This window comes from Triticum urartu, chromosome 4A, assembly GCF_056163025.1.
Source record: "Triticum urartu cultivar PI428250 chromosome 4A, HENAU_Tu73, whole genome shotgun sequence".
Classification (NCBI taxonomy): domain Eukaryota; kingdom Viridiplantae; phylum Streptophyta; class Magnoliopsida; order Poales; family Poaceae; genus Triticum; species Triticum urartu.
In genome coordinates this window covers 294539271-294563155 of record NC_141876.1, presented here as the reverse complement: position 1 = coordinate 294563155, position 23885 = coordinate 294539271, and the positions used below count along the sequence as shown (strand labels likewise).

Sequence of the window (23885 nt, the reverse complement as noted above, 5' to 3'; positions counted from 1 at the left end):
CTAGGCATACCTTCAAACTGGATCTCCAGGAACTCTTGGAGAGCCTAGTTTAGTGTACAGCTGATCAATTGAAAGTACAGTGTGATATTTACGCCCAAACTGAGAGTGTCGTGTTCTCCATAGGGACTAGGCGACGGCAACTATACTCGGCTAAAGCTAGGTAACGCGGTTCAGATTATCATTGCATGAAAATAAACCTAAACAATCTAAGACTGTTCCAGAAAATCATTGATAAAGAAAATGAAAAGAACCAAAGGGAAGTTTAGATTGTACTCTCTGTCTTTTTGGTATTATCGTTTTACTTGAAAAGTAAACACTGACACAAGCATACAAAAATGACCGGAGGAAAACAACAATACTAGAACACATATGTTTATCTCACAAGCGTAAGACAGAGGCAAGAAACAAAATTACAAGACATAAAATAGACAAACACACACACATATATATTTATATAGAATAGGTACTTGAGCTAACATATGGACTGAAATTAAACACATTCACTGGAAAATCACAAGCATAAATGTCACTGGTACATTGCTAGTACATAGACTAAAAACTGAACATCAAATAAACTGGAGTAAAGTTACTAGTACGGGACAGATTACAGTAGATGGCAAGAAACAAATGCACAAGGCTAAACATACACATACGCCAGCAGAGTACTAATCAACAGAGCCATGAGACATGGAGCAGGTTTCAAGAACTCTTAAAATCTGAACCTTACAAAGTCTTAAATATCTTAATTTTATAGAAATTTCAGAGAGAGATACACACACACAGAGAGAGAGAGAGAGAGAGAGAGAAGCAGCAGCAAGTTAGAGAAGTTGAGCGGAGGAGGAGCAGTAGTAGGGACGAGGGGAGGAGCAGCAACGACGGGGTTCAGAGAGAGAGATATATAGTAGAAGGTTGGAGTTCAGAGCAGTAGCAGCATGGAGGGTTGAGAGAGCAGCAGCAAAGGAAAAGAAATAGGAGCAGTAGCTTGGGCGCAAGAAGAGCGACAGGGGCGCATAGGAAGAAGGAGCAGCAGGAGGTTGCATGGAAGAAGGAGCAGCAGCAGGGGACGTTGAGAGAGAAGAGGAGCAAGATCGGGGCAGCAAGGAGGAGAGAGGCGCTTGGTGCTGATGGAGGTAGTGGCTGGAGATGGTGGCGCTAGTGCAGTGGTGGATGGGGGCTGCTGGTTGTGGGTATGCTGGTGGATGGATGGGTGACGGAGGTGCACCACCACATAGGCCTGGCCGCGGCGGCGATCGGAGTTGGAGAAGGAGGGGTGAGGGAGAGAGAGATGTGCCAGGCCCGATGGGGAATGGATGCGATCTGGGGATTTTGATCCCCTCCCTGATCTGCAAACTTTACACATTATCCCTCCTCCTTCTCTTCTTTCTTCACAAGAAGGTCCTCCCACTTCTTTAGCTAGCTCCCTGGTTACTTCTTTTCATCTCACACAAGTCTCTTCTTCCTTCTCTTCTTTTCTTCACTCTTCTCGATAGCCACCTAGACGGAATCTTGACGGTTATAGTGCCTTTGCGCACATTTCTGCAAAATAAACCAAAGACTAGTAAATGATCCTTTTTTATGGTTATCAAGCAATATTCAATCAATCATGGTGAGAATGGACGAATATATCACAATAGATGCTATATTTGAGTACCAAAATTATATATGTGAAATATACTTATCAAATTCCCCCACACTTAAATCTTTGCTTGTCCTCAAGCAAAGGCATATGACAAGAGCAAGAATGTGAACAGTGAACTGAGTAAAGAATGTCCTGGTAATATAGATCTCCAAACAAGGCATGCTTCAGACTTAGCTAGTGAAAAGTTAATGGTTAAGAGTGCTACAAAGCAGTAGGATACTAGTAAGCATGACCATTTTAAACTTTTACAATGATAAAAGAGGATCAACAAGTTTAAGTGATTGACTGTGACAAATGGTTCCTAAAGAGAGCATGATCCCGAGAACAAAATGAACTAGAATTAAATCTTGTGATCAAATCACTTATTTACAGAGATATAACATTGTGGTTGAACCACTTATTGAATTTGAAAGAAACACACATATTATTTTATTAGTCTCATAGAAGGAACATACCACCGATCTCGAGAACATGGTATACACCTGGCTCAACCAATTATTATTAAAAAATTGTTTGTCTCCCTAAAGGAACATACCACCGATCCAGAGAACATGGTATACACCTGGTTCGACAATTACATATTTACTTATTAATTACTACCCAAGCTAACCCGATTTCACATGCCACCGATCCAGGGAACATGACATGCTACTGTAGGTAGTCAGACTTATTATTCATTATAAGATATAAATTTTTTTGAACAAAAACAAGAATCATCACTCAACCATGTCTGGTTCACATGCTACCGATCCAGGGAACATAGCATGCTAGTCCATAGTGGTAAAGTGATTGCTCTGAATGGGAACACACTTGGCACAAATACGTCATCTGAACATAGTGATCTAGGTGTATCAAGGTAAATGTAGAAAATGATTAAGTTTACTAGTGCACTAGGGATTTGAGCACTCAAAACTAATAGTTCTCACTAATTTCAGCAAAGCAATCATTGTATAGATCACTAGTTTACAAGGCATTCAGAAAGCAGTTCACATATTCACATCAAGCACCATATGTCAAAGGTAAAATTCAGTGGGACAACATTTAAGAAATGGCTCAAGCAACCCAAATATCAAATGATTTCAGCATGTATCAATGGATGATATATTAATATTGGGGTCATGAAACAGCTCACCGGGCTTTGATGTAGCACTCGCTCGATCATCCCACCAACTGCAGGTCTTCTCCTTTGCTTCCTCATGGACGCTCCAGCTTCCCTCTTTGTCATGTGTGCTCATTGCTTCTCCTCATCACCATGCCGTGAATCCACCAGAATCCCATGGGATGTCATCTCGAACTTGGGCAGCCCGCAGTGAATGATGCACAAGCATAAACCTGAAAGAACACTCAGCAAACAAGCCAATACAAATGATAGGGACAATGCCCTCTAAGTCGTCAATAGAGTATCATATCACATAAGCATATCTATTAAGCATATGATAAATAGATATCATCAATAAATCGCATGGTGCATAGGCAGTATCCATGATATGGCATATCTTGTCGAGAAAGCTGAAATCATACCTGAAATAGTTAGGAAGAGGCTTCAGGACTACCTCAATTGAAGATACCAAGTGAGATGTGGTAGTAGAAATTTTCACCGGACTCGTGTCAACAAGTGAAATAGTAGAGATTGGCTCCTTGACATCTGAATCCACCTCATCATAATTAACCATGAAGCTCTCCATCTCAGGCTCAAGTGCTGAGGAATCAATGCGGCTAACATCATCGAAGGTGAACTTCTCCATATCTGGCTCTAGCAGCACATGATCAATATCAACTAAAGGTGACTCCTCAATATCAAAAGCAACTAACTACAGCTCTGGCTCATCCATGGAAGAATCATCACAATGCAAAACCGAATCTCCAACACTAGTATCCATATGATCTATAGCATGTGTGTCAACTAGAATGGTGTCATCATCGTCAAAGATAATCCATGCAAGCTCAATCTTGTCACACTGAGATTGAGGTTCAGGCTTCTGTGTAAGAATTGGTGGCTGAGGTGTAGTGATTTGTTGCAAGCAAACCAATGAATCAGACGTGGGCTTCTTATTGTACCACTGAAGTTGGTGGAAAGTTATGCTCTCAATCAGCATAAAAGCTTCATCAAGTGTCTTGTTTGTAATAGCTCCACCGCTGCCATATCGACGTAAGCTCGAGTGTCCGAAGTCAATCCTCTATAGAATATCTGCAGCTCTAACCATCTATCGATCCCATGATTAGGACATCTCCTGAATAAGGCTATGTATCTCTCCCAAGCATCATACAAGCTCTCGCCTTCACACTGAACAAAATTGAAGATCTCATCTCGAATTGCGGACTGCTTGTGTAATGGGAAATATTTATCCAAGAAAGCTCGTGATATCTCATTCCAACCGAATGATCTTGATGGCAAGGATCGATACCAAGCACGAGCATCATTTCGGAGAGAGAATGTGCAGAACATGCACTTGATAACATCTTGAGGAACTCCATGATACTTTACTGTATCTGAATACTCCATGACTCGAAGAAAGTGCTCATAAGGGTCTTCAGTAGGAAGCCCTCCAAACTATTGTTGTTGAACCAAAGCAATAAGACTAGGTTTTAGCTCAAAGTTCTCTGCCTCAATAGTTGGCCAAACCGGTCCTGTGATATAGCACTAACTTTTGGGCATCCAAAGATCACGAAGCAATGCTATCTTAACCAAGTGTAACTATAGAACAACCTGCAATTAGTTCAGATTTCCTACGCACACTCATAAACAGTAAACACTAGTCAGAAAGTTAGTATCCTAATAAGACGAAGCAACAAAAAGTAAAAAGGTAAAAGAAGCACAGAAATAAATTTGACTGGAAATTTAAACAAAAACTATACTAAGCCTAGTCTATAGCTTCACACAATCGTTCGACGCTAGTCCCCGGCAACAGGGCCAAAATGATCAATTGAAAGTACAGCGGAATATTTACGCCCAAACTGCGAGTGTCGTGTTCTCCATAGGGACTAGGCGATGGCAACTACACTCAGCTAATGCTAGGTAACGCGGTTCAGATTATCATTGCATGAAAATAAACCTAAACAATCTAAGACTGTTCCAGAAAATCGTCGGTAAAAAAATGAAAAGAACCAAAGGGAAGTTTAGATTGTACTCTCTGTCTTTTTGGTATTATCGTTTTACTTGAAAAAGTAAACACTGACACAAGCATACAAAAATGACCAGAGGAAAACAACAATACTAGAACACATATGTTTATCTAACAAGCGTAAGACAAAGGCAAGAAACAAAATTACAGGACATAAAATAGACAAACACACACACACACATATATATTTATATAGAACAGGTACTTGAGCTAACATATGGACTGAAATTAAACACATTCACTGGAAAATCACAAGCATAAATGTCACTGGTACATAGCTAGTACAGAGACTAAAACCTGAACATCAAGTAAACTGGAGTAAAGTTACTAGTACGGGACAGATTACAGTAGATGGCAAGAAACAAATGCACAGGGCTAAACATACACATACGCCAGTAGAGTACTAATCAACAGAGCCATGAGACATGGAGCAGGTTTCAAGAACTCTTAAAATCTGAACCTTACAAAGTCTTAAACATCTTAATTTTATAGAAATTTCAGAGGGAGAGAGATACAGGGAGAGAGAGAGAAGCAGTAGCAGCAAGTTGGAGAAGTTGAGCGGAGGAGGAGAAGCAGTAGGGACGAGGGGAGGAGTAGCAGCGACGGGGTTCAGAGAGAGAGAGACAACAGGAGGTTGCAGTTCAGAGCAGCAGCAGCGTGGAGGGTTGAGAGAGCAGCAACAAAGGAAAACAAGGAGTAGTAGCTTGGGCGCAAGAAGAGTAGCAGGGGCGCATAGGAAGAAGGAGCAGCAGGAGGTTGCGTGGAAGAAGGAGCAGCAGCAGGGGATGTTGAGAGAGAAGTGGAGCAAGATCGGGGCAGCAAGGAGGAGAGAGGCGCTTGGTGCTGATGGCAGCAGTGGCTGGAGATGGTGGCGCTAGTGGAGTGGTGGATGGGGGCTGCTGGTTGTGGGTATGCTGGTGGATGGATGGGTGACGGAGGCGCACCACCACGTCGGCATGGCCGTGGCGGCGGCCGGAGTTGGAGAAGGAGGGGTGAGGGAGAGAGAGATGTGCCAGGCCAGATGGGGAATGGAGGCGATCTGGGGATTTTGATCCCCTCCCTGATCTGTAAACTTTACACATTAGCCCTCCTCCTTCTCTTCTTTCTTCAGAAGAAGGTCCTCCCACTTCTTTAGCTAGCCCACTGGTTACTTCTTTTCATCTCACACAAGTCTCTTCTTCCTTCTCTTCTTTTCTTCACTCTTCTCGATAGCCACCTAGACAGAATCTTGACGGTTATAGTGCCTTTGCGCACATTTCTGCAAAATAAACCAAAGACTAGTAAATGATCCTTTTTATGGTTATCAAGCAATATTCAATCAATCATGGTGAGAATGGACGAATATATCACGATAGATGCTATATTTGAGTAGCAAAATTATATATGTGAAATATACTTATCAACAGCCAAACCTTTATGTCACCTATGAGTTAGACAAGCCCCCACTACAGCAGCCCTTAGTGTTTAAATCGTTGACAAGCGATGTTAGAGTGTTAGGTCAAGAACAAGAAGTAATCAAAGAAAATAGTCCCAGTATGGCTGGCTGATGTAAACAAGCAATTGAACAGATGTGTGAGCAAATCTTACATATCAAGAAAAGAAGCAAATAAGGAGGCTTAAAGAGCATCACTTGACTGACCAGATTTAAGGAGCATTTAAACATCATGTGCAACGTATGAACTAACATAAACATTGCATATTCCATATTCTACAATGGAATGCACATGTATTAGTTTATTCCATGTATGATGATGCCTAAATGTACACTATAGTAGGCATGAGTGATTCATCATTGCACGCACAATTAAATTGCAGGTTAAGGGTCAGTTCTATTCCGCCTTTTCTAGCTTCCTGTCGAAATAAGCCATAAAATATGTAAAGAATTCATTTTTGAGTTATGGGCTTGGGCTTAACTTATTTTGCTTTGGAGGGGGGTGTTTCAGGTAGAAGCTCACTAAAAATGAAGGGAAGGGGAATAGTGAAATGACTATGTTGTCTGCCTATATTACACTCAAAATGCAATTGCTCACGCTCGCGTCACACCTGACCCTCAAGTAAAAACAAACATGCAAGCCTTCATTGCCCTACGCGCTTGCATCTCCTCTCCCCTTTCCCTCTACCTCGATCCCCTGCCTGCAGCGCTAGGGTTCCTCCAGTGAGCCGTCGCCACTCGTCCCATCTGGCCTGGTCCTCGACGACGCTCTGTCCAGCTAGGCTACATGGCCGGCAGGTAGAGCCAAATCTCCCCGGATGCTCCTCCCTCTAGCGCCGCCCCTCATTCTCATGGTCTCCAGCACCTGCTCCACTATGGTCCGTCCAATGCACTACTCAGGCGGGCACTGCACAACTACAGTTGATGCCACACTACGGCAAAAGGCGCCTTATTCCCCCTCCCCTCCTCCCAGGTCGTGGCCTTGAGGTGCTGCCGAAGGAGGAGCTCATCAAACAAGGTGAGGATCTCCTCTGATTTTGATAGAGGCGAGGGTCCCGATCTTTCGATGAGATGATAGCTATCGTTTTCTATGGGAGTCGACCTTGACGATCCGACTACGAACGTGCGAGACGTCGCGCCTTAGCAATCGCTAAACCAACTTCCGAGGGGTTATTGACCACGCCGGAGCACGATCAACCTGACCACGAGGGCCTGTTTCCTGCGAGCAAACGAAGAACAAGCAAGAAACTGAGATTGCAATCTGGATATTGCGAATATAAGATGAAAGCTTTATTGATCAAGGTGGGGTTCTGTGACGTCTTGGTCTGGTCGTTGGACACAAACGAAGTACGCGAAGTTGCAGCTATGGCGAACTTTTAATCTAAACAAAACCCAAGGAAAAAGCTACTAGATGGATCTACTTATATAGGAGCAAGGGGTGGCGGCCAAGGAGGTGGGAGGACGTCCCAAGGCAGCCTAAAACTAACCCTAGGTCGTACAAGTCTCATGGGCCCAAGTGGAGGTGATGCAACACCTTTGGGCTTGTAGTTTGACTCGGATTCTGCTGCAACGTCAGATTGTTTCGTCCGTAACTCAACGCTCCGGATGAATTTGAAGGTGAATCCAATTGGGTTGGAAAGAGCACGAAATCTAGTTTCCAACAAAAAAAGAATCACCCAATTCGGAGTCCGTATGAAAAAGTTGTTGGCGTTTTGAGTCAGGTATGTCTGTGCAGTCCGAATCTAAATCCAGAACGTGAGAGACTTGGACTCTATCTTCTCTTGGCCCAAAAGTGACGTGAGAGGACTTTTTGAACACAACCTAAACTTCTCCTTTTCCCTTGTCTTCATATGTGGATTGTACAAATGTCCCATACACCTGCAATTAGACAAAACACAAAAGTGTGTGAAGTATTTTTGTTCTGGATAACATAAATAGATTATTGAATAGTTTGCATTAGAAATCACCTGACAAATATGCATGTATGCAATATTTTTGGTCGTATCCAAGGTAGTCATGTCCTCATCATCCTCCCCTTTTTGAAAATAAAGCCGTCCTCGGCATTGCTTAATCTGAAATGTGGCTAACAAAAGAGACAAGGTGTACATGTTGTATATGTATATGTCATCCATTTTAACTTCCCTTGATTTTTGCACATATGTCACATGTATACATGAGTAACTTTCATTGTTCATAAAATCTAAAGCCAAAAAATTATCACAGGAAGTAGAAGGCATGAAAATATTGGAACTCAGTTTGCACATATAAGTGAAGCTCTTATTCTCGTCAAAAGATTGGCAATGTTCATCATTAAACCATCCTAACTTCGATGAATAAACCTTACTTGAATCAAATTTACATGCTACAACATGCTTAAATAAGCAAACATGCAATAAGTCATTGGACACAGAATCATCATCAAGATTAGAGGTCATATCAAAATGATTAAACATTGGTTCTTTTGCATCAACAGTTAATTCAATGGGTGCACTCAAAATTGTTGATATTTCAGTTGTTTGATCACATGACGCATTCATGACAGTAACAAGAGTCTCCAAAATAGGTGGTGTGCTCAAATCAACAGGTAACTCAACACATGATGCATTCAAGTTAACTAGGCATGCTTCATTCTCATGTGAAGTTATATCATCAATACCTTTACTGTTACCTCGCAAAGATGTAGCTGATGTAGGTACGGACGTTGACAATGTACCATACTCTTGAGATGATATTGCGCTCACAATCCGAGGTGGGGCTGCTCTAGTAGGTGCAATAGTGGAGTAACCAACCGGCGATGGTGAGCATGAACTGGAATAGTAGTTGTTGTAGTCACCCAATGCATCCTCTTGTATCTGTCTCTCAAAGGTACAAGCACGGACATACATACCAGTAATGCAATGAGGAATATACTGAAATCTTGCCTGAATATCATGGTTCAAACCACCAAAAAATCTATTCATTGTATCATCCTGAGATTCTTCTATGTCACAATGATGCATATAAGATTTGAACTTTTGGTAGTAAGCATGAACATTGTTACTGCCTTGTTTTAATTGCTCCAATTTTCAACGCAATTCACGACGATAATAAGGAGGAAAAAATTGTTGTCTCATTACAGCTTTCAAAACTTTCCAAGTTGTGGGTTGGTTATCAATGTTTTTCTTACAATGTACACTCCACCAAACAGAAGCAAAACCAGTAAATGCTCTAATGGTAGCTCGTACTCTCTCAAGTTCAGAAAAATCATGGTGACTAAAAACTTGTTCTACTTCAAGCTCCCAAGCTAGATAAATAGCAGGATTAAATCTACCCTCAAATGATGGTAAAGAGATAACCTGACCATATGCTTGTGTGTGTTGTCCCAACTCTCGTGATGGTGAAGATGTGTCCGTCGTCCAAGAACTTCTATCTCTGGAACCTGTCATGATTAGTAGAAACAAGAACCAAAATTCAAGAATAATGTTCCTATGAACTACTAGGATGTGGTTGTAAAGTTCTCACAGTAAAGCAAATATCAATATCTTACAAGTTCTTACCATGCGGCAGGTGGTGACAGGCAACCAGCGGTGTCAAATAACTCCGAAGATTGTGTAAAGCGATTGCCAGGGGAACGTGCATATACACGGTGTAGAAATATGTGGAGCTGGGTTGGCTATATATGGTAGCAAAAGATTAGCAATAATCAATTCAGAGATGCAATGTTGAATAAACGCTCAACGACGGTACTGTGCTGGTCCTAGGCTAGACCGAACTAGAGACGCAAGCCTAGAACACTAATGAGGTCACGTCGTAGCACAACCAGCATCAATGAAGGATACTAAGTAGCTCTGGACAGCAAGATATAAGTGAAGATCACAACGGCAGTAAAGATAATGATGTGAAACAACAGCCAAGCTGTTTTACTGAACAGTGCACAAAATAGATTCCAATCCGAATTCAACTACGACATTGAGTCTAAAAAGATCCGAATTTTGTTTTTTTTTCTCTTTTTTTCCTCACACTTTTTTTTCTTTCTCTCCTTTTTTTCTCTAACTTTTTTTTTATCTTTTTTTTCTCTCGTTTTTTCTCTCTCTTTTTTTTCTCCCTCTTTCCAAAACAAACTAGATAAGATGCAGATTGGATCAAGTGAAGATGTAAACGATCTCAACTATTATTATGACAATGAATGGTGGGTAGCACGTGGTGGAAATTGATGGATGGGTGGTGGACAGCGGAAGAGATAATGATGCAGCGGTGGCGTGACTAATGTGAACAGAATTCGAAACTCTAAACGAACTAGACACTAAGACCAGCAACTCGACACGACGATGCAACCGATAATTCAACTATGCAAGCAATGAAAAGAAAATTGCAAAGGCTCAGACTGGCTTGGACCAAGGATGAATAGATCTAACTCTTTTTTGTGGCTTTTTCTTGGACAATAGGTAAGAAAATAAATCTAATCTAGGAAAACTGGAAATTCTCACCGAGCAACCTGAAAACTGATACCACTTGATAGAGGCGAGGGTCCCGTTCTTTCGATGAGATGATAGCTATCGTTTTCTGTGGGAGTCGACCTTGACGATCCGACTACGAACGTGCGAGACGTCGCGCCTTAGCAATCGCTAAACCAACTTCCGAGGGGTTATTGACCACGCCGGAGCACGATCAACCTGACCACGAGGGCCTGTTTCCTGCGAGCAAACGAAGAACAAGCAAGAAACTGAGATTGCAATCTGGATATTGCGAATATAAGATGAAAGCTTTATTGATCAAGGTGGGGTTCTGTGACGTCTTGGTCTGGTCGTTGGACACAAACGAAGTACGCGAAGTTGCAGCTATGGCGAACTTTTAATCTAAACAAAACCCAAGGAAAAAGCTACTAGATGGATCTACTTATATAGGAGCAAGGGGTGGCGGCCAAGGAGGTGGGAGGACGTCCCAAGGCAGCCTAAAACTAACCCTAGGTCGTACAAGGCTCATGGGCCCAAGTGGAGGTGATGCAACACCTTTGGGCTTGTAGTTTGACTCGGATTCTGCTGCAATGTCAGATTGTTTCGTCCGTAACTCAACGCTCCGGATGAATTTGAAGGTGAATCCAATTGGGTTGGAAAGAGCACGAAATCTAGTTTCCAACAAAAAAAGAATCACCCAATTCGGAGTCCGTATGAAAAAGTTGTTGGCGTTTTGAGTCAGGTATGTCTGTGCAGTCCGAATCTAAATCCAGAACGTGAGAGACTTGGACTCTATCTTCTCTTGGCCCAAAAGTGACGTGAGAGGACTTTTTGAACACAACCTAAACTTCTCCTTTTCCCTTGTCTTCATATGTGGATTGTACAAATGTCCCATACACCTGCAATTAGACAAAACACAAAAGTGTGTGAAGTATTTTTGTTCTGGATAACATAAATAGATTATTGAATAGTTTGCATTAGAAATCACCTGACAAATATGCATGTATGCAATATTTTTGGTCGTATCCAAGGTAGTCATGTCCTCATCAGATTTTTTGGCAAATTTTCATTCTGATCCACTATATGGTGAATTGCTATGAGCTGCTTCTGTTGCTGCTATATGATGCATTGCTGTGAGCTGCTCATGCTGCTGCTATATGATGAATTGCTATGAGTTGCTGCTGCTATATGATGAGTTGTTATAAGCTGCTCCTGCTCCTGCTATATGATGAATTGCTATGATCTTCTCCTGCCTCTGCTGTATGATGAATTGCGATGAGCTGCTCCTCTATGATGAATTGATATGAGCTGCTGCTGGTATATGATGAATTGCACACTACTGTTGCTGTTGTATGATGAGTTGCTATGAGCTGCTGCTGCTATATCAAGCTTTCAGGTGGTGCTGCTATATGGTAATAACCAGCCACTTGGACCATCGAATTTCAATAAATAATTGTTCTCCATTTAAATGCGGGTCATGTGTTCTTCGTTTAAATTAGGCAATGGGATCTCTATGGAAGACATTGACCAAAGTAGATTGTGCCAAATAGATGGTATCTTTGTATTTGATTTTGAACAAATAGTGATGGTCTATTTTCCTATCATATTAATTATTGCACTGGGTTCAATTTGTGATGTTTGCAAGTCAAATTAATTTTCATATGGGTAGCAAAATGACAAAATATAATGCAATCTATACTTTTCACTGATCATACCAAAGATAAGCTGAAAAGGAAGGCAATGAAAAGAAGTGGTTGGTTTATTACCTGGAGCTTATATTCACAGGTGCTTATTTTCTTAGGATAACTCATAATAATTGTCCATAAGAAACTCGGTCAATAGAACTGACATACAAATAACATGTCACGGTGATTGCACCGGAGGAGTGACCTACCATAGCACACTGTATAGGCTCACCGCTGCCTCTCCTTTCTTGCGATGTTCCATGAAATTTCCACATACATCTTGTACTTTTTCATTGTGTAACCCTATCTACAAGTTGACACGGCTAATTTCATACATATCTACATGACAATACATTCCATATCCCTTGCACATATTTAAACCACCAATTAACGATTGTGTGCGTAGTATGAACTAGCCATGACTTTGTGTGCTGGACTAGCAGGCACTCTAAGGGAGCCTAATGTAGTGCACTGGAATTCCTACATGCCACCTACGATTTTGTGTAATGTACTACCTCTGTTGCTAAATATGTGTCTTTGTAGAGATTCCAGTATGGACCACATACATATGTATATCGATGCATTTTCAAGTGTAGATTCACTCATTTTCCTCTGTATGTAGCCTATAGTGGAATCTCTAGAAAGACTTATATTTAGGAACGGAGATACGAGGTAGTATCATGTATGACATCTACATATCTAATTTAGCAGCCAATAGTAGAAATCATTATCTACACAAAGGGATTACTGGTCGAAAATCCTAGCAAAGCACACTGGCAGGCACACAATAATATATAAGAGAGAGAGAGAGGCACTTACAAGATCATAGCAATGCCTCAGTCCAGGATCTTGGTTGGCCAAGCTGTTAGACCTAGAAGAAACATCGTCCTTGTAGTTTTGGCCAGCTGCACAACATGTAACAGTGACCTGTTAGTATATTTGAAGTATATCGGGCAGGTGATGTTGGACGGGTTTAAAGGTGACAAGTACCTAGGCCGTGGTGGGTGCTTGGAATCTTGCCAGACGGTGGGAATCAGGTTAGAAACGTCAAGGGTGATGAGGCTGCGCTGGCTGTCGGGGTCCGGTAAGGAGATCTAGAACCGTCGAGTAGGGTGTTTGTGAAGCAGCTCCGGTAGGGTGGACTAAGGTTTGGGCGAAGTGGATCTGTGGCCTTGGACGAGGGCGTCGGTGTAACACCCACAATGCGGCTATATCTCCCACGTGTCCGGGCACGACTTAAGAGGCATAGCTGCATGGTAGGTTTGTCGCAAGAGGGGTAATCTTCACACAATCCCATGTACTGAATAAGAAGGGGATAAATAGTTGGCTTACAATCGCCACTTCACAAAAATAACATAGTTAAACTTACATCATCCAGAATACAAACAAGGTCCGACCACATAACCAAAATAAAAGAAGACAACCCCAAATGCTAGATCCCCGATCGTCCCAAGTGGGATCCATTACTGATCAACCGAAAAAGACACAAAACAACGATCAAGATCTTCATCGACCTCCCACTTGAGCTTGGTTGCGTCACCTGCACTGGTATCATCGACACCTGCAACTGTCTAGAAGTATCTGTGAGTCATGAGGACTCAGCAATCTCACACCCGCGAGATCAAGACTATTTAAGCTTATGGGTAGGATAAGCTAATGAGGTGGAGATGCAGCAAGCACTAAGCATATATGGTGGCTATCATACGCAAATAAGAGTGAGAAGAGAAGCAATGCAACGGTCATGAACTAGAAGTGATCAAGAAGTGATCCTGGATCTACTTACGCACAATCATAACACAAGAACCGTGTTCACTTCCCGGACTCCGCTAGAAAGAGACCATCACGGCTACACACGCGGTTGATGCATTTTAATTAAGTTAAGTGTCGAGTTCTCTACAACCGGATATTAACAAATTCCCATCTGCCACATTACCGCGGGCATGGCTCTCGAACGTTTATACCCTGCAGGGGTGTCCCAACTTAGCCCATCACAAGCTCTCACGGTCAAGAAGGATATTCCTTCTCCCGGAAAGACCCAATCAGTCTCGGAATCCAGTTACAAGACATTTCGACAATGGTAACACAAGACCAGCAAAGCCGCCCGTTGTGCCGACAATCCCGATAGGAGCTGCTCATATCTCGTTCTCAGGGCAACACCGGATGAGCAATCCGTACAACTAAAACCAACCCTCAAGTTTCCCCGAGGTGGCGCTGCAAGGGGCTCTAGTTTGGACAAACACTTAGAGAAGCACTGGCCCGGGGGGATTAAAATAAAGATGACCCTCGGGTCTGCAGAACCCAAGGGAATTTGATAGGTTGTTAGGCAAATGTAAAACCAAGGTTGGGCCTTACTGGAGGTGTTTTATTCAAAGCAAACTGTCAAGGGGTTCCCATAACACCCAACCGCGTAAGGAACGCAAAATAAAGGAACATAAAACAGGTATGACAGAAACTAGGGCGGCAAAAGTGGAACAAAACACCAGGCATAAGGCCGAGCCTTCCACCCTTTACCAAGTATATAGATGCATTAATTAAATAAGAGATATTGTGATATTCCAACATAACCATGTTCCAACATGGAACCAACTTCATCTTGACCTGCAACTAGCAACGCTATAAGAGGGGCTGAGCAAAAGTGGTAACACAACCAAACAATGGTTTGCTAGGAAGGTGGGTTGGAGGCTTGACATGGCAATATGGGAGGTATGATAAGCAAGTGGTAGGTAGCGCGACACAGCGATAGAACGAACAACTAGCAAAGCAAAGATAGAAGTGATTCCGAGGGTATGGTCATCTTGCCTGAAATCCCGCAAGGAAGAAGAACGAGTCCATGAAGAAGACAAACGGACGTAGTCAAACGGATCCTCAGAACTCCGGAACGAAACTGAAGCTAACGAGAGAAGCAACCCGGAAAGAAGCAAGCAACATAGTAAACAACCATCACATAGCATGATGCACAACCAAGTATGATTCATGTCCGGTTTAAATAGGCATGTCATGGCAAAGTGCAACAAGCAATACTACAAATTAAGTGGAGCTCAATATGCAACGAGTTGCACATTGACGAAACACCGCATTCAATTATTTAGTTGTCTCTTGTTTAAACTACTCAACAAAATTAAATGTTGCTTAAGCATGGCAAGAGGTGAAGCATAAGTAAACTAAACATTTAGGCAAGTTTAAATGAGGCCGGAAATAACAACAACCATTCCGGAAAATCCCCATATGCATTTAGCAATTTAATGCAAACAACAATTTTAAACTTTCTTGATGTTGTTATCATGATGCGGATGAAATTCGCAAGTTTTTATGCAATTTTTATGAAAATGTTGATAAGAGCATGTTATGAATAATTTGTCATCGTGGCGGAAACGAAAGGGGTGCCACGGCAACGAATCCGAAAATGATGCCATGGCAACATATCGGTTCCGGTAGCTCATGGAGATACCGGTGCAAAAGGAAATGTGACGGGAGCGTGCAAAAGATGGTGGGGTGATCCCGGTTACCTGGTTCCCACGGGTCGATGGCATGGAAGCGAGAGACACTACGGACACGGTGCAGACAAAGGGTGCATCTCATACAACACAAGCAATCATTCTCGGACGGTCGTCTCGGGGTTATACCTTTGAGGCGTGCATTTTTGAAGCGTATCGAGTTCGTCAAGGGAAGTAGTCGTTCACGGCCGTCGTGGAAGTAGCGGTTCACGGAAGTCGTGGTACATGTTCAGGAAGCGGTAGAGGTACGGGTCTTCGACAACGGTCGTCGTACACGTTCCGAGGTCGTCGGTAGAGGTTCTCGCGATCTCGGTGATGGTAGTCATTCCCATTCGTTTGGAGAGGTGCTTGATGACTCCAAAACCTTCACGGTCGATGGTAGTTGAACTTGATGCTTGCGGTGCACATGTTTTCGTCGATGGTAGCGATACAAGGTCGTCGTGGGAAGTGGTCGTACTCGCGAACTTGTCAGATCCATGGCGACCATAGTGGAACTTCACGGATCCGTGATCTCCGAGCATAATGGTACTTGGCGAATCTCGAAACGTTCTTGACGATCTAAAATGGCACAAGTGAGATGCACATCCACGGAGTCTTCCGACTTGGGCTCCTGGTACAGGATTTGATGAGCCCAGGGAGACGATCGAGAAAGCCAACAGTGTAGCATCAATAGCCAATGAGGCCACGGACATGACTTGGGGCTCCTCGAACCCATAGAAACGGCCGGCAGCAGGAGGCTGCTAGTGGAGGCAGGGCCACGCCGATGTCGAAGGTGGCCGGGTGAGCTCGACGGAGGTCGTCCGCGGTCGGACGAAGTAGCAGCAAGGCACGGCAACGCGCGTGAAGCTGCAGGCCAGCACGGTGGCCTCCATGGTCGGCGGCCATGCGGGTCGCACGAGGCAAGGCGGGAGAGCAAAGGACGTTCGCGGGCAGAGGAACGAGGCAACAGAGGGGAGGCATCGCGCGGACGAGAGTCGACGGGGCGGCGCTCGCCTGAGTCGGGGCCGAAGGGGACGGGTCGAGGGGATCCTCCCCTGGCGATGGAGCTGACGAGTCGGTGGCGCCGGGTAGAGAGGAGGTCCTGGACTGGCTGCGGGAGGAGAGGCGCTTGACGGCGCGGCGTGGCTGTCGTGGGAGGCCGGAGCAGAGGCGGAGGAAGGGCTCCGGCGAAGGGGACGTTGAGGGCGAGCTGGGTCGAGGGCAGTGATGCCATGGCCATGCGGGCAGGCGAGCTCGCAGGGGCCGCGAGGTGGTTGGCTTGAGCAAGAGGAGAGGAAGAGATCGATATGAGAGGGAGGCGGCGCAAGGGAACGAGGGAAAGGATGAGGTTGGGTCGAAGCAGAGGAGTGCACATGCGTGCGTGCCTCTGGCGGCGCTAGAGGAGGAGTCGAGGGAGATAGCTTCTGGCGGCGGTGGGAACGAGCAGGGGAGCGAGAGGGAGAGGTCGGTCAAGGCTAGGGTTAGGTGTAGGTGTAGGTGGGGCGGATGGGCCTAAAGGCCAGCCCAGCTGTAGGTTTGCGGCCTGTGTAGGAGTTGGGAGGCCCAGTTGGGCAGGCTCTTCTCTGTCTCAAACTCTCTCTCTCTCTCTTTTTAACTATTTCAAATAAAACCCAAACTTGGAAGAAATGCCGAGAGGGATAGCAGTGGAGTTTGGGCAGGAAGTAAATTTTCTCAGACTCGCAAAAATGTGCCTGATCCAAGAAAAATGGATATGAACACGTGGGTGAAGTTTGAATCGAACTCATTTGAATTTAATTTAAATGGTTTTGCATAGGAAGTAGGTGATAGGGGGGTCCAAAAATGTTGAGGTTTTTGGTGGAACTCCGGAAAGTGAAGAAAGAATTTAGGGCAAAGGTTGGAGACCAAGAATTAAGATAGTAAAGGCGCCGGGATATTTTGCAAGTGTGTTAGAATATTTACTATAGCTCCCTAATATATTGAGAGGATAGGTTATATAGAGAAATCACCATGTGAGTTCCCTCAATTTAAATAGATCAAAGATCTATGCATTTTATTTAAGTGAGTTTTAGTTAGTTTGAGAAAAAGATGGCATGATGACATGATGCAATGCAAATGATGACATGATGCAATGCAAAAAAATAAAAGAGCAAGCACAAATGAAACACATCGAGGTCACGAAAATAGGGAAGTCTTCCAGAACGTCGGTCTCGGGGCGTCACAACACTCCACCACTACAAGAGGATCTCATCCTGAGATCTAGGATGGCACCGGGGAGAAACGATAGAGGAAGAGGTAAAACAAAGTTGCTTCTTTGACAAATGAGTGAAACCACAAACCTTAAGAGGTTGAAAACTTGAAAGAAGAACACAACAGAGTTGAACGAAGTTGAGAGCACTCATGTAGAAAAGAGAAACAAGGAACACCATGTGAACCTTGGAGGATGCCAAGCTATGAATGACGAGCACAAAGGACAAGAAGGTATTGAAACCACTTTGGTTGAAACGAGATAAACAAGGAACAAGTAAGATCAAATTTGAACAACACTCCGGTTGAAAAGAGATGCAAGACTTGATACGATGAAAATAACTTGAAGAGATGACACAACACTCCGGTTGGGTTCAGGATGGTGTCGATGATGCAGATCTGCGACTGTGGACGGGGCGTCAGAAGCTGCTATGGTAGGTTGGATGAGGGAGCGACGAAGTGGATCTGAGGCTGTGGACTTGTGAGTTGGCAAAGCGGCCCCGGTAGGGTTGAGAATGGTATAGGCGAAGCTACTCCAGTAGGGTTGACGATGGTGTCGGCAAAGCGGCTCCGGTAGGGTTGAGGAAGGTGTCGGCGAAGAGGATCAGAGGCCGTCGACGGGGGCGTCGGTGGGGCGGCTCTGGGGGGTGTGGACGAAGCATCTCCAGTGGGGAGTACGAAGGAGCCACTGCAGATGCACTGCGGTAGACGAGAGTACCGGCGAAGCAGATCCGGTGCCGTGGTCAAGGCCGGCACTGAATGGGATGTGGTACAGTGGTGGATGAGCAGTCTACTTGTTTCTAGGGGAGGTGGGAGGGGTAGATGCGGCCGCAGAAGCAGATCCGGTGAAGTGGACGCCGCTGGCAGTGAATGGACTCTGGTACGCCGGTGGATGGGCAGTCTAGGGTTTTGAGAGGGGAGGGGTAGAAAGGCCGATGAAGTACGGACGGCGTGATGTAAGATGCTCTGGTGCTGTGGAGTTAGTCCTTTTTGCGGAAGGGGAGAGGAAATGGGGGTGCCATGTGGTGGGGGGACCTGAAGTTACCAAAGCAGCCCCGACCTATTGTGTAGATGTGGGCGGTATTGTAAATGTTGTTCTCCGTGCACCAAGGACAAAAGGGGAATTTTGCATGCTAAAGACTAGGTGGCGGAAATTTTAGAAGGATGCGGGAGATTTTGCAGGAAGGTCATGCTAGCGGGAAGGTCATGCGAGACTGTCTACACGGGGCACGCGTCAACAGTTGATAACTGGTGTGAAGTCCAGCCCAGAAAAAAAGACAATAACTCAGGATGATACACCGATAACTTGGACGTTCACACGGGCGTGGCCAATCATACGGGTGTAGAGGCCGTTCAGAAAAAAAAGGGATAAATGCCCAGCCTATGTATTTCTCGTGTAAATAGATAGTTTAGTGCCATCGGTTATTTACTTTAAACATAATGCATTGACGTGTTAGTGTAGAGGGGCACAAAAATAAATGGATATTGTAGTCCCACAAAAGAAATGGATATTGTAGTCCGCTACTTAAAAGTGTTACCACATATGATTACATAGCCACCATTTCATAAATTGCGTACCCGTTGATTTCATATATGAATATTACATATATTACTTCATAATAGAACCTTAAATCATCCAAGACTAATGTAGTGCATGTACATGATAACTACATTGGTTGTTTGAAGAAACATCACTGTAACTTTGGCATGCACAATTGGAAAGGTTTACTTAGATAGAAAAAAAATGTGATATGTGAGTGTCCAATCTTTATAGCGCTGAATCGATATTGTACCTTTGGCCATGATACGAAGTAGATTTTGATTTATGTTCAAGCGGTGCACGTCCACGATCGCTAGATAGTGATACATGAATGAATTATGCATTCTCTCTCACACTCGTACATATCTCATTTCCCCGTGGGCATCGGAATCACACACGCGCACTTCGTGTATTTCTCTCCCTTCGTCAAGGTTAGAATTCGTCTTTCTACCCCGTCCTAAAAGTCTCTCACATAGAAACACACATGCTCTCTCTGTCGAACATGGCCACCCCTTTAATTCCGCCCACCCACAGCCACTAATGTCTCAAAGTATAATTATGTCTCTCACACATATGCCTAAGGTTAACTCGAGTTCTGGAACCATATGAATACATACAATGGGATTCCAGCAGAGCACCTTTTGTTTTGAGATCTCTCTCTCTCTCTCTATCACACACACACACACGCGCGCGCGCGTAGACATTGTTTCTTGCTTCGTTTTTTTTCGGCACTTGCATGCACATAGTTTGTTTATCTCTGTGATGCCTTAAGTATGCCTCGCACACATGCTATCTACCTATCCCTTAATATAGATATGTGTCACAGAAACTCCTTCTCCCTTCTAACAAGATGCCCATGCATTGCACGGAACATCAAGATGCATTTGTATGATTAGTTTATCTTGTGGGAGAAAAGGATGAACGAGGGAAGGCCTTATTTTCAAATGTGGAGAGGGGTGTGGGTATATTTTTGCAAAATTGCCATAGTTTCCTTCCTATCCGTCGGATATAAATTGGATGGCCTATATTGCAGGATGGCGGGCACACCATCTTCACGAACTCTGTTTTTTATAAGAGTAGCAATATGTAAGTGTCACTGCCCCCCACCCACACACACACTTCCCGACACCGAAGGAGTAGGGTGACACCTCGATCTTGATACTAATCTATCGACTGGCTTCTCTCTCAAACACACACACACACACTACCCGACACTGAAGGAGTAGGGTGGCACCTCGATCTTGATAGTAATCTATCTACTGCTTCTCTCTCAAACACACACACATACACACACACTTGCTAGTTGTGCCTCTGTGCCTACTGCGCACACTCTCGATATGTCTTTCTCTCCCTCCCCCCTCCCCCCCCCCCCACCCCAACAATGACAGCTGAAGGCTGACAACTTGATCTGAACTTAATCTGTCAATTGGCTTCTCTCTCAAACATTGTGTCTCTGTGCCTCGCTCAGACACACTCGATAGTCTTTCTCCCTGTAGCCCCCTCGATATGTAGACTTCTCGCACGCGCACAGCTGTAGTGACGATGACCCTGAACCCAGTATGCCTTTTTTTACCGGCCTCATTTGATAGTTTTCACCCTTTTTTGTTAATTAACAAGGCAACCTTTTCTTTGTTACTACTAGTGAATCTGAAATCATTTGGGGCAGACATAAAATATATCACTTCAACCCAATTATCGCACTAACTATTTTAAAAGAAACTAGCTAGATTCCCATGCGTTGCACGGAACATCAAGATGCATTTGTATGAGTATTTTATCTTGTGAGAGAAAAGGATGAACGATTGAAGGCCTTATTTGCAAACATGAAGAGGGGTGTGGGTATCTTTTTGCAAAATTGTCATAGTTTCCTTCCTATCAGTTAGATATAAATCTGACGGCCTATATTGCAGGATGGCACGCACACCATCATGACCAACTCTGTTTTCTACTCCCACCGTTCCTAAATATTTATCTTTTTAGAGATTTCGACAAGTGACTACATACAGAGCAAAATGAATGAATCTACACACGAAAATATGTCTACATACACATCTGTATGTGGTAGTCCATTTGAAATCTGAAAAAGACAAATATTTAGGAACGAAGGGAGTATAAGAGTAGAGATGGAGATATATCTCCAGCATGGTCCACAACAAAAATTTGCTGGATTGGTTAGCGCTGGATGTTCGAACACGATGACCTAAGTTTGAATTCTATCTCTAACTTTAGATTTTTTATATTATATATTACTTATTTAATATATACTTTTTTTGATACTGTACTGACAGTGGAACCCACAGAGTACTTAGAATACAAGATTAAGGATGGACTTGTTTCTTTTTAACTTTCTGTACGAAGTTGTAGCCACCCTGCAAGTCACGTGTACACTGTACATGCAATTAACTTTTTATAGAGGGAGAATCATACAGGCAATTAACTCAAATGGATTGGATGTGACTCTATTATTTATAGCATAAGAGTATCTCCAATGGCAGACGACAAATTTTCTCCCGCTTCCTTCCGCGGAGGACGACATCAAACGCCGGCGACATACATTTTCACAACTCTAACCAACCAGATGAAATTTGTGCAAACACGGACTGATTTCATATGCACATGAAGGATTTCATATAAAAGAGTCGGATCTTCATATAAACATGATGGATTTCATTACATTTACATGAACTAAGCGGTGCTAATCCGGCTCTCTTGGTATAATTAATACTCCCTCCGTCCGGAAATACTAGTCCTAGAAATGGATGTATCTAGACGTATTTTAGTTATAGATACATCCAATTTATCCAATCTTAGAACAAATATTTCCCGCCAGCCGGAGAGGGAGTACCAAATCTAAATGGCTTCCCATCGATCCCTTTGTCTTCCTCATGTCCGGCAGACACTTGCGGGGTCGATGAAGGTCCTTGGAAGAGATGAAGCAGCAAAGAAACCACCTGAATGCGCAGTCGTCGCCTCGGCGGTGGCCTTCATGGGACCCAAGTGGTGGCGACCTCCCGCGTTCTCCTTCTCCTCGATGATGGCGGCGGACACGAAGAAGTTGGCCACCGTGTGACGCCCCGAGACCGATGCTCCAGACGCCTTCCTTGTTTTGCGTGACCGCCGTGTGTTTTATTTGTTTGTTGCATTCATCATCGCATCATTCGCATTGCATCGGCACTCTGTTGCCATCTTTTTTTCAAAACTTGCATTCGCTCGTCGTTGTTGTTTCTCCCTTTTCCTTCATCACCTTCTCGTGGACCGCTTTGCCTTCGTTGACCATTCCAGACCAATCGGATTTTTGCTTCCCTCTTGATCGTGACCACCTCGACCTCTCGTGTGTGTCCAAAAGCTGTCCCGAACCCGACACAGGTTGTTGTTAAGGTTGGGTCCGGATCATCCCGAAACATCCCTAAAACATCTTCGTTTTCTTAATTGGACTTCCCAACCTAGTTATCTCGGGCCGTCCGATTTTGATCGTTGGGACCAAATCGCGCAACACCTAGTTCCCCAATCATCTTCGGTTTAGTTTTGCACTCACCTAGTCTATTTTTCTCAACCGCCCGATTTCGATCGGAGGGTCCGGATCTACCCTAAACTCCCCCTCTTTCCGTATATAAGAGACTCCTAGTCTAAATCTGGACAAAACCCTAAAATCTAGGGACTTGTCCCTTCACCCGCCGCAGCACTCCCCACCAAGTCCTCCCTCGGGATCCATCCCTCCCCAACCATCGCTCGCCACCTACAGCCTCTAGATCTCGAGCCGTGTCGCCGCATCGTCTTCGCCACTCCTTCACACGCGCCAAGCCGCCGAGCCACCCGAGCTCCCCTGCGTGAGGCCGCCGTCTTCGACCGACCTCGACCGAGACCCGTCTTCCCCGATGACCCCTTCCTGCATGACCCTTTCGTGGTGCCCCTCTCTTTTCCTTTCTTTCTCCTCTGGTCCTTCTCCCTCCGCCCCTCGCTCTCACCTCGTTTCCCTGTAGGAACCAAACAGAGCCACCGCCGCCGCCACGCCGCCACCTTCTGCAGCTGCTGCTCCACCGCCTTGCCCGCTGGTCGCCGGCACCCTTAGTTCTAGATGAGCCTCGCGCCCATCTCTTATCTTCTCCCTCCTTCAATTCTTCTCACTCTCCCTCACATCTTCCTCTCTCTGTCTGCTCGTACGGGGAGCTCCGACGCCTCGAAGCTGCAGCGCCGCCATCGAGTTGCCATGGCCTTCCTGACGTCGCCCATTGCCTGCAGCTGTCGGACCGGATCCGTCCCCGGGGATCCACCGTGGCCCGCCATCTCCATGGCTCCCTGGCCTCCCTGCCTACAAGCGTCGCCGCTCGTGACCCT

The 23885-nt window shown here is 44.5% G+C and overlaps 1 non-coding gene and 1 pseudogene across 2 annotated transcripts; one reads left to right on the top strand and one right to left on the bottom strand.

Moving 5' to 3' along the window:
* Positions 1 to 482: 482 nt before the first annotated feature.
* Positions 483 to 23840, bottom strand: LOC147975632 (uncharacterized; annotated as a pseudogene). Its single transcript, XR_015602260.1, has 3 exons — positions 23712 to 23840; positions 3161 to 4319; positions 483 to 2971 (listed from the first exon to the last, which is right to left on the bottom strand). The product of XR_015602260.1 is annotated as an uncharacterized LOC147975632 (transcript).
* On the top strand, positions 3850 to 3960 carry LOC125555066 (small nucleolar RNA R71). The gene has a single exon (XR_007304517.2). It is a non-coding gene; the product is annotated as a small nucleolar RNA R71 (small nucleolar RNA).
* Positions 23841 to 23885: the final 45 nt, after the last annotated feature.